The 11,463-nt window shown below is 42.1% G+C and overlaps 1 non-coding gene across 1 annotated transcript; it reads right to left on the reverse strand.

Moving 5' to 3' along the window:
* Positions 1-207: 207 nt before the first annotated feature.
* LOC138990830 (U6 spliceosomal RNA) lies at positions 208-315 on the reverse strand. Its single transcript, XR_011466943.1, has one exon. It is a non-coding gene; the product is annotated as a U6 spliceosomal RNA (small nuclear RNA).
* Positions 316-11,463: the final 11,148 nt, after the last annotated feature.

Below are 11,463 nucleotides of genomic sequence, written 5' to 3' on the forward strand. Positions count from 1 at the left end.
TTTCAAAAATCTAAGATTCCACTCCTTGCTCCCCACAGAGCGCTGATGTGATACCTGCTCGGACTAAACCCATATGAATCAGGAAGCTTACAGCAGGGCACCACTCAGTTGGAGGATGGTGTCTTCTTCTGAGTCTGTCTTTCATGGCCTTTCCTTTGAGTAGGAGAGCCTGGACTTCTTTCTGTGACAGCTTTTTTAATTTTTTTTTTTAATATGGAACACTTCACAAATTTGCATGTCATCCTTGTGCAGGGGCCATGCTAATCTCTGTATTGTTCCAATTTTAGGATATGTGCTGCCAAATGAATTGAGCATGACAGCTATATTTTTTAAAAAAGCAATAGTATGGGAATTTCCTGGTAACCCAGGGCTTAGGGCTCTGTGCTTTCACTGCCAAGGCCCGGGTTCAATCTTTTGTCAGGGAACTGCTGCTAAGTCGCTTCAGTCGTGTCTGACTCTGTGCGACCCCATAGATGGCAGCCCACCAGTCTCCCCCGTCCCTGGGATTCTCCAGGCAAGAACACTGGAGTGGGTTGCCATTTCCTTCTCCAATGCATGAAAGTGAAAAGTGAAAGTGAAGTCGCTCAGTCGTGTCTGACTCCTAGCGACCCCATGGACTGCAGCCCACCAGGCCCCTCTGTCCGTGGGATTTTCCAGGCAAGAGTACTGGAGTGGGTTGCCATTGCCTTCTGCGAGTCAGGGAACTAAAATCCTGCAAACCACACAGCAAAAAAGTAAATAAGTAAAATAAGCAAAAGCAAACACTTTCAGGCCTCTGGAAGCCCAAACCCAGAACAGCACAGCATCCGTTCTTCCATGCTTAGTTGGTCAAATGGAGCCATAAAGCCATTGCAGATTCAGTGATGGACAAGTAGGCTTCACTTCTTGATTGGAGGAGGAATATGCCTGCATCAGGATGAGATGAACTGTTGAAGGCTAGCCTTGTGAACAGGGCTTCCCAGGTGATGCTAGTGGTAAAGAACCTGGCTGCTGATGTAGGAAACGTAAGAGATGAGGGTTCGATCCCTGGGTTGGGAAGATCCCCTGGAGGCAGGCATGTCAATCCACTCTGGTATTCTTGCCTGGAGAATTCCATGGACAGAGGAGCCTGGTGGGCTAAGGTCCTAGGGTAGAAAAGGGTCAGACATGACTGGAGCAACTTAGCACACACCCACACATTCTTGTGAACCACATACCAGAGTGTCTGACTGAATGTGGAAAAATCAGACACTGGAGTCAAAGGGTTAGTCTAGGGTGGTTACCCAAGCAGAGCTGTATCTAACAGCCAAAATGACTCAACATGAGAGAGGGCACCTAATACGTGTTGTTGTTCAGTCATTCAGTCATCACCATGGACTGCAACACACCAGGCTTCCCTGTTCTTCACCATCTTCCTGAGTTTGCTCAAACTCATGTCCATTGAGTTGCTGATGCCATCCAACCATCTCATCCTCTGTCATCCCCTTCTTCTCCCGCCTTCAATCTTTCCCAGCATCAGGATCTTTTCTAATGAGCCAACTCTTCAAATCAGGTGGCCAAAGTATTGGAGCTCAGCTTCAACGTCGGTCCTTCCAATGAATATTCAGGGTTGATTTCCTTAAGGATTGTCCTGTTTGATCTCCTTGCAGTCCAAAGGACTTAAGAGTCTTCTCCAGCACCACAATTCAAAAGCATCAATTCCTCGGCTCTTAGCCTTCTTTATAGTCCAGTTCTCACATCCATACATGACTATTGAAAAACCCATAACTTTGACTATTCATTTGTTCTAGCTACATTTCAAATCCTTAGCAGCCACCTGTGGCTGTGCTGTGCCGTGCTCAATTGCTTCAGTCATGTCTGGCTGTTTGCAACCCCATGGACTGTAGCCCACCAGGCTCCTCTGTCCACAGGATTCTCCAGGCAAGAATACTGGAGTGGGTTGCTGTGCCAGAATACAAATGTTTCTGTCAAGTAGAAAATCAAGTAGAAGGAGACAACATAAGAACAACAGTTGAGAGTAGGTAGACTGTTCTGCATATGGCATTTTCCTGTTAGCTGGCTGTGAGATAGTCAAATAGGAACTTCTACAACCTCTGTAGCTGGGGGGAATGTTTAGCTTTTACACAACAAGCACCGTGGAGGCCCATGTGTCTTCCCCAAAGGTCTTTCATCCTGACCAGACTAATGTAGAATCAATCCTCCCACTAAAAGGATGAGATCATAAAATACCCCTTTCATTACCACAACCTGGGCAGAACCCAGAAGCAGATGGCCAGACAATATGGAAGCTCTAATTAGGGAGAGAAAACTGCAGGACCTCCAAAATAGAAGGAGACATCTTCCCTTGGTAGTAACTAAGCAGTTGTAGGCATTTTGCAGAGCATTTTGGAAGAAAATAAAGGCTTATTTTTGTCTGAGTGTGCTATACAAGGTCCTGGTGAAATTCTACTGCTCCAAGTGCTTTTTTTTTAAAACCATACATTCTACAGGGAAGTATTTTTGGTTTTGATTTTTAAAGGCTTTGAAGAACTCCTGCTATTCCTAACCCTGGAAGGACTGAAAGTGAAAAACATTTCGATTTTATGCACTTAATGTTCTGTGGTCCATGCAGACTCTCTTGACAACCTCTAGTAGTATTATGACAGTAGCAAAGGTAATAATAATAAGCAGCTGGTATTTAAGAGAGACATTTAGCTTTTGTAAATGGATGTTCACATTTATTATTTATTTTTATCTTAGTTTGTCTCCTTGGTGGAGCTGGGTTTCCCATAGCTCATGCAACTCTAGATATGCTATAAGTATCAGAAACTGAAACAGGAAATTCCCTAATGGTCCAGTGGTTAAGTCTTGTGCTTTCACTGACAAGGGCCAGGGTTCAATCCCTGATTGGGGAGCTAAGATCCTGCAAGCCATGGTTAGCCAAAAACAACAACAAAAGAGAAACTGTGCAAAAGGAAACGATGGCATCTTTGTGTGTATTTCCTTTTAATTATTTGGGCATTTTATTATTCTCTTCTCCAGTTTGAAAGTTCACTATTTTTAGTGAAAAGCAAAAAACATCACATTTGGAAGGCAAAATTTAATTAGAACCTAAAAATGCTAGTTTTGTTCTTCTATTGAGAGTCATTATTTCAGTAGTTCCTGTATGTGTTCCCATTAACACACAAAATGAAAAGTTGTGTGTTATGGGTTTAATTAGGCTTACTATTTAAACTGTGTGTTCAGAGATTATTAAGGTTTATTTAAAGCTAATAAGTACAGTGGTCTTTAATAGTTGACTCAGGGAAGGAGAGAAAGGGTTGAGGGAGCGCATTCCTAACTCCCCCACTTTGGAGAGCTGCTGTGGAGCGCAGCTATAAAGACCCCCTACCCCTGAACTGGGACTGCCCTAGTGGTCTGGTGGTTAGGACGCCTTACTCCCAAGGCAGGGGGCATGGGTTCAGTCCCTGGCTGGGGAAGATCCCGTATGCCCAGTGGCCTGGCCAAAAAAAAAAAAAAAAAAAAATCCCCACCGGTTCCCAGATTGCAGATCAGGACTGTGTGGGGCCTAAAGCTGTTACTCCTTCAGGGACTCAGAAGGGGTCTTGTAATGAGATGCTCTGAAGCTAATGCTGTACAGTTTTTTTAAAAAAACTATGTTAAGTAGTTTTTATGTTAAGTTTTTATGTTTTTATGTTAAGTAGTTTTTAAGTATGTTAAGTAGTTTTTAAGTATGGAGAAGACAATGGCAACCCACTCCAGTACTCTTGCCTTGAAAATCCCATGGACGTAGGAGTCTGGTAGGCTGCAGTCCATGGGGTCGCTCGGGCATGACTGAGCGACTTCACTTTCACTTTTCACTTTCATGCATTGGAGAAGGAAATGGCAACCCACTCCAGTATTCTTGCCTGGAGAATCCCAGGGACAGAGGAGCCTAGTGGTGTGCTGTCTATGGGGTCTCGCAGAGTCGGACATGACTGAAGCATCTTAGCAGTAGCAGCAGTAAGTATGTTTAGTCTATTCCCGAACATGGTACAAATATGGATTTCTTTATTTTCTATTGGAAAAACACCAGTTGACCAGTTAATCTGCAGCCTTAACTAATCTCCTAGGTGATAGTACTAAAGATTTTTCTTCAAAAAAATAAGGAAACATTTGAGAAGTATCAACCCACAAAAATGTTACAAAAGAAAATAATACTGTTAAGGTTGTGATAAAAGTGATATCAAGTGACTCAGTTTTGTTTTTGTATCCGACAACAACCGTTGTATCCAACTCTTTTGCGACTCCCTGGACTTTAGATCTCCAGGCTCCTCTGTCCATGGGATTTCCAGGCAAGAATACTGGAGTGGGTGCCATTTCCTTCTCCACTCTGTACAGTTTCATAGGTAGTGGGTCCTGCTGGGGCTGGAAGAGTGCTGAGGGCTGGGCTCCACTGAGCAAGACAGATGAGTGGGAAGAAAGACTGCTGATGATAGATGGGAGCCAGTCTTCCAAAAAGATTGCTTTCCAAAACAAAAATGAATACTCTGCTTTTATTTTTCCAATTTTTAGTCACAGCAATTTGAAAATAGCAACAATTATAGGGCACATTTCATGCCTGGACAGAAAACTTGAACAAAGTGAAAAATGGTCTCTGGGTCTTTCTGATACTTGAATATTTTCTGCCTATTATTTTGCTCTTTTTGAAAAATAAACCTAAATTGTAGTGAAATAGTATCAACTGAAATTTGACTCTGTTTTGGGCATTTTTTTGGTCACAAGTTTAAAAGGAAAGAAATTACAAATTTGAGATTTGTACTCAATCTGGTTGTCTTTTCCCTGCCTGAACCCAGCAGGGAAATTTCAGAAGCCTCAACACAGCTAAAGATGTGGGAGAAGAGAGTAGGTTGCTGTTCACAAAAGCAGTGACTCCTCATGCCGCTGTGTTGAGAGGGTTACAACACAGTAGCTGAAGACAATGGTGTAAATGGCAATAAGAAAACACTTGTTAGCTCTCATTTATTCTCTGAGCCTTAGCCTGAATGTCTAATCCTCTAGAGACCTTCCCAGGAACTGCTGAGTGCTTATCCTCTGATCTCCCTTGCTCAAATTTTTCTTAGGCTACTCAATGACTTGCTCATTTAACCTTTAAGTCCAGAAGGATAAGGAGTATGCTTTAAGGCTTCCCACCAACCCCGCTTTGCTTTTTAACACCCTCCCCCCTACCCTCAGTTGCTAACTGGTTTATGATAGACTTTTAAAAATTATATGGAGGCATTATCATTTACATAAAATAAGATGCACTCATTTTAAGGCACTTCTATGGATTTTTGATAAAGGTGTATGCCTATGCAACCAATAATTGCCTTTTTCTTTCAACACTTTAAATGTTTCACTTCATTTTCTTCTTGCACATGTGGTTTGTGATGTAATTTTTATCTGTGATTTTTATCCTTGTTCCTCTAGAGGTAAGGTGCTTTTTATTCTGAGAGATGTTGCTTGCTTAGTAATGGCCAACACTTTTACTAATATAACAGTATCAGACACTTCATGTATGAATTCTGTAATGCTCACACAGCCCTATGAGGCAGGGTCTTTTATTACATTTACAGAAAAGGCAACAGAGAGGTTAAGCAATTTGCCCAAAGTCACACAGGTGTAATGGTCAGAGGCAGGTCTTGGACTAGACACTCTGAATCCAGTGTCTACCCTCTAAATCAATACACTCCAGTATCTGTGGCTTAGAGATAGGCTCCGAGGAACAAAGCCAGATAAAAGAAAGACTTTTCTAGCGTTTATAGAGCGATAATAACAAGCAAATTTTCTGTGGAGTCATTGCTATTGTTCTCAGAAATCACAGATGTGTAAAAGAGAATTTAGAGATCACCCAGGCCAATGCTTTCATTTTTACAAAGGAACTGAGACCCAGAAAAACCAAACGCTAGAGTCAAATGTGGCAAGAACAAGTTGTTGTTGTTTTTTTTAAATACTCTGAAGTCGCAGATAAAATGAGTTTTAATTTAAAGATACAAAGTTGAATAAAAGAAGAAATTTCTTAATAGAGCAGTTAAGCACTGGAGCAAAGAAAATTATGGATGCTCTTCAACTTCCCTAATGATTGAAGAGGTGTTTGCCTAAAACAGAGGCGATAAACCTGGGACAGGTAGCCATCTGTTGTTTTCTCTGTCCAGTTTCCATTCACTCTTCCCTTAGCAATGACATCCTGGTTTTCCTCAGGGAAACACTGCCCTCCCACCCTCTCTGTCCACGTCCATACTTGGGTGGGGATGATCTTTCCCAACCCGGCCAACCAAGGCTGGGCCAGTCAGCTTTGCATTCCCTTGGGTGCAGTGATTGTTCAGCATTGGACAGAGCATACAGGCAAGGAGATTCATGTCTGGGAATATTAGGAGGCATACGTTCTCATTCAAGTTTCTGAGAGAACACTTTTGTTGGGAAGAAACTGCTTGAGAATGGAGCCAACATAGAGAAAGCAGAGGTGACAAAGGGTATCATTTGAGCCGCTGGATCCAGCCCTGCCTAAGACAGAAATCCCTGCATTTTTGGATTCTTGAGTCCATATGATTGTAGTCATCGGGAACGTTCATCTGGTGCTTCTTAAGTGTCAGGCAATGCTATAGGCGCTGTAGGTGAATTATCTCATTTAGTTCTCACAACAGCCCTATTAAACTGTTATTATTTCCATTCTATAGAGGTGACAGCTGTGGTATGGAAGGGTTAAATCAGTTGCGTAAGGTACAAAGATAATAAATGGTGAACAGGAATTTGAATTCAGGCCATCCAACTCTTAGACTCAAATTTTTATTTTTATTTTTTTTATTATTTTTTTTTTTGAGAGGGGTCAGCAAGCTTCCAAAACGCCTCAGCAAAGCCCAAGGACTGATAGGAAAGAAGCAGCGAACAGCTGACCTGGGCTGCGTGGACTTGGGGACTCTCAAATTTTTAATCATCTACATTTTCATCAGAGTCTAAAAAACAGCTCTGGAGACTCCCATGGTGTCTAGTGGTTACGAGTCTGTGCTTCCACTGCAGGGCCTGTCGGTTTGATCCCTGGTCAGGGAACTAAGATCCTGCATGTAGCTCAATGTGGCCAAAAATAAATAAAATTAAGTAAAATAAAATAAAAACCCAGCTCTGATTCAAAAAAAGACTAAAACCCACTACCATACACTTTTAACGTACAGGAAATAAATTGTTCCAGATCTCTTCTATGATGATAGCTGCAGTTCTGTATTGCATTGCTTTCATAGTTTCCAAAGAAAAACAAAACAAAAAAACAACATGAGAGCTGACTTCATTTTTAAGTCTTTGCATCCTGGTTCATCAGAACAAAGAGAGTGGTTCAAACTTGCTAAAGCAATCTTTTCCTTTACAAATTTAAATCAGCCTGATTTTTCTATTGATGATTAAGCCACTAATAATACTTTGGGTTTTAGAATTGCTTGGCCCATTTAAAAATTCTTGTATCCTCTGAGTCCCCTCACTGTTCACTTGAAACTATCACAACATTGTTAACTGGCTGTGCTGTGCTTAGTCGCTCAGTCGTGTCCCATAGACATGACTCCATGTTTGGCTCACCAGGCTCCTCTGTCAGTGGGGATTCTGCAGGCAAGAATACTGGAGTGGGTTGCCATGACCTCCTCCAGGGAATCTTCCCAACCCAGGGATCAAACCCAGGTCTCCCGCATCGCAGGTGGATTCCTTACCATCTAAGCCACCGAGGAAGCCTACGAATACTAGAGTGGGTAACCTATCCCTTCTCCAGGGGATCTTCCTGACCCAGGAAACCGGGGTCTCCTGCATTGCAGGCAAATTCTTTACCAGCTGAGCTACCAGGAAAACCCTGTTAATGGGGTATACCCCAGTACAAAATAAAAAATTTAAAGTTTGGAAAAAATAAAAAAATATTGCAGCCTCATTGTTAATCAACTATACTCCAAAGTAAAAGAAAAGTTTTTTTTTTTTTTTAAATTGCAGCCTGAAAGGCAGTGTAGACCATTTCTCAGAACTAAAGGAATTCCCTCTAGTGCAAATCCCTTATTTCCTGGGTCGCTGCTTCCATCTTTATTGGTCTTTCTGAGGGTGGCTCATTCATAAAACAGTTACATTTATGAAGTCTCCGAAATGGGCTTCTGTTCTCACAAAGAGGAAATGGTTCTTTGGAGAATAATGGCTGATTACCTGTTCAGCGAGAGCAAAGTTTTCCATTTGCACAAAGAAGAATTTTTAGCCTGTTTTAATGAAATTTCTTTCAGTGCTTCAATGTCTAGGAATTTCCCAGGGTAATTTCAAGTAAACATAAGAGAAAATTCAAGGGCCTGGAAAATGTTTGAGAGGTGGTTTTGGAGGCACATTTGGAAGCAGAATGTTCTCAGTTCAGAGTCAGCACTGCAGGGCATAGAATCCATTGCCTTACCTTCCCCTGCTCCTCAGTCCTTTTTACCTTATAAATATTTCCCGTTAAACTCTGACCCTAACACAGAGATAAGAGCAAGGTGGGCTGTGATCAGGGTTAAAGAAAAGGAAGGAAGATGAGCCCAGATGCAGCACCCCTATCTCCATGTCGTGCATATCTCTGTTTAGATTATCTGTTACTCTCTTGTATCCAGCTGCAGCCTTTGTCATGTTGACTTAAAAAAAAAATTTGCACCGTGTGAGAATTGAGAGTTAAGTTTTATTTGGGGGCAAAATGAGAACCGCAACCTGGGAAACAGCCCTTCGGGTAGCTCTGAGAGCTACCTATTCCAGAAAGGCAGAGGGGAAGGTCAGCATATATGTGATTTTGGTGCAGGGGAAATACATGCAACCAGGCACCTATTTTTCCAGATGATTTTTCTGGTCTCATGAAGTTTTCTGCTAGTCACAAGAAACAGTTGTCACCATGAAGGATTTTCATGCTTTTCTAGATATGCAGAGATACAAGAATTGGACTCATAAAATCAGCCCCTGAAAATATCTATCAGAAAACCTGTCCTGTCAGTTCCCCCGCCCCTGCCCCCTGGGACAGAGTACCTCATTTCTGCTCTCTACCCTGAACTCCTTCAGGGGGTGTTGAAAGTCAGCATCTGTAGCAGCACATGATTTAATCCTTATAGAGATAGATGGCAAGGGCCCATGGCAAGTGCCAATTTGTAGACACCCACTTTACTGAAACTTTTTCAACTTTTTTTTTTAAAGTTTCAAGTGAAAAAAATTCAAATTGCGCAAAAAATTTACAGCAAAAAGTACTACATCTCCTCCCTCATCCAGCTCTCAATGCTCCAGACTCTTTCCCAGAGGCAACTCTGGTTACCATTTCCCTTTTTAGTCAGGAACTTGTTTTTGAAGTGGTGATCTAGGGACTTCCCTGGTGGTCCAGTGGTTAAGAATCCACCTTCCTGTGCAGGGGATGCAGGTTCAATTGCTGGTCAGGGGACTAAGATGCCACATGCCTCAGGGCAGCTAAGCCCACGTGCATCTCTACTAGAGAGCCCACAGGCTGCGAGTAAGATCTGACACAGTAAAAAATAAAATAAATACTTTTTTTTTTTTTTTAAAGAAGTACTGCTGCTACTGCTAAGTCGCTTCAGTCGTGTCCGACTCTGTGCGACCCCATAGACGGCAGCCCACCAGGCTCCTCTGTCCCTGGGATTCTCCAGGCAAGAACACTGGAGTGGGTTGCCATTTCCTTCTCCAATGCATGAAAGTGAAAAGTGAAAGTGAAGTCGTTCAGTCGTGCCTGACTCTTAGCGACCCCATGGACTGGAGCCTACCAGGCTCCTCGGTCCATGGGATTTTCCAGGCAAGAGTACTGGAGTGGGGTGCCATTGCCTTCTCTGAAATAAGTACTAACTACCTTAAATTTACTTGCTTTCTTTTTTTTTTAAACAGCTTTATGCAATTTATTCTCTGTACTGGGATTAGTGTAACCACCTAGATATTCATGGTGCAGGGGAGGAAAGACTTTCTCTCTACCCTTCTAGATTTGATAGCTGGATCTATGAAACAAACTGACAATGGGCAAATTGATGGGAGAAAATGTCTACAAATTTATTTTTATTTTTTTAGGCTGAGCCCTGTGGCATGTGAGGTCTTCGTTCCCCAACCAGAGACTGGATCCATGCCTCCTGCATTGGGAACACGGAGTCTTAACCACCGGACTACCAGGGAAGTCCCTACAAATTTATTAATTTTTAGTATTACATGCACAGGGACATCACATGAAAAATGAAAAAGTGAATATTCAAAAAAAAAAAAATCCAGGAGATTTGAGAGCTTATATAACATTTTAACTGGGGAAGATGAGAGATATTGGCCTTTTAGGGGAGAATAAGTGAGTTTTAGTGATGATGAATGAATGGGTGCCAAGAAAGATAGATGGGAGGTATAACAGTTTATGACAAAGTTTGTCTGGGTGTGGTATCAATTTCTAGTCTCCTCCCCATGAGAAGAGTCCAGTCTCCCCCGGTTGGTGAAAGAGGGGATGGGAGGATGGGGAAAATTGTTGGTAGGGGTCATATGACAATTGAGTTCCTTTTGGAGGATCTGTCTTTAGGCAGATAGGAGAGTTCAGAGAAAGCCTTTCCCTACATTTGCTATTCTTTAACTACTTTCAGCTCAAAATAAGTCAATACATCAGTGTATTTGGGGTGGCAAGTCCTAAATTCCTTCAAAGGACGTTTAGGTCTCTTCAGTGTTGCTCTTCTAAACTAGGCTACAGTGGGATTTCCCTAGTGAGCCAGTGGTTAAGACTCTGTGCTTCCACTGCAGGGGGTGCTGGTTCAATCACTGGTTGGGGAATTAAGATCTCACGTGCTGTGCTGTGTTGCCAAAATTAAAAAAATTAAAAAAAAACCCTAAAATAAACTAGGCTGCAGTGAACTTCATACACATGTAGTTTTGCTCATATGGGAACATTTCTTTAAGATCAATTCCTAAAGTATGCATTCCTAGGGCAAATCAAATTTTCATCTTTTAATAGATATTGCTAAGTTTTCCTCCAAATAATTAAAAAAATTTGTTTATTTTTGGCTGCACTAGGTCTTCCTTGCTGTGCTCGAGCTTTCTCTAGTTGCAGTAAGTGGGGGCTACTCTTCTTTACTGTGCGTGGGCCTCTCATAGCGGTGGCTTCTCTTGTGGTGGAGCATAGGCTCTGGGTTCATCAGCTTTAGTAGCCGTGACTCATGGGCTTAGTTGCCTTGCAGCATGTGGGATCTTAATTCCTGGACCAGGGATTGAACCCAGGTCCCCTGCATTGGCAGGCAGATTCCTAACTACTAGACCATCAGGGATGTCCCTCCTCCATATAATTTATATGAATTGATACTCCTACAGTGTATAAGAATGTCATTTTTTTTTATGTTCTAAATATGAGGAGATACAAGAATTAGGCTTATAAGATTTGCTCCTGAAATTATCTATTTGAAGACTTGTTTTGCCAGTTTTTCCCAGAGCACAGAGTGCCTTATTTTTGCTCTCCATCCTGAACACCTTTTTGGAGAGGTGCTGAAGGTCAGCAGCTGC

Source organism: Bos mutus, chromosome 14 (genome assembly GCF_027580195.1).
Source record: "Bos mutus isolate GX-2022 chromosome 14, NWIPB_WYAK_1.1, whole genome shotgun sequence".
Classification (NCBI taxonomy): domain Eukaryota; kingdom Metazoa; phylum Chordata; class Mammalia; order Artiodactyla; family Bovidae; genus Bos; species Bos mutus.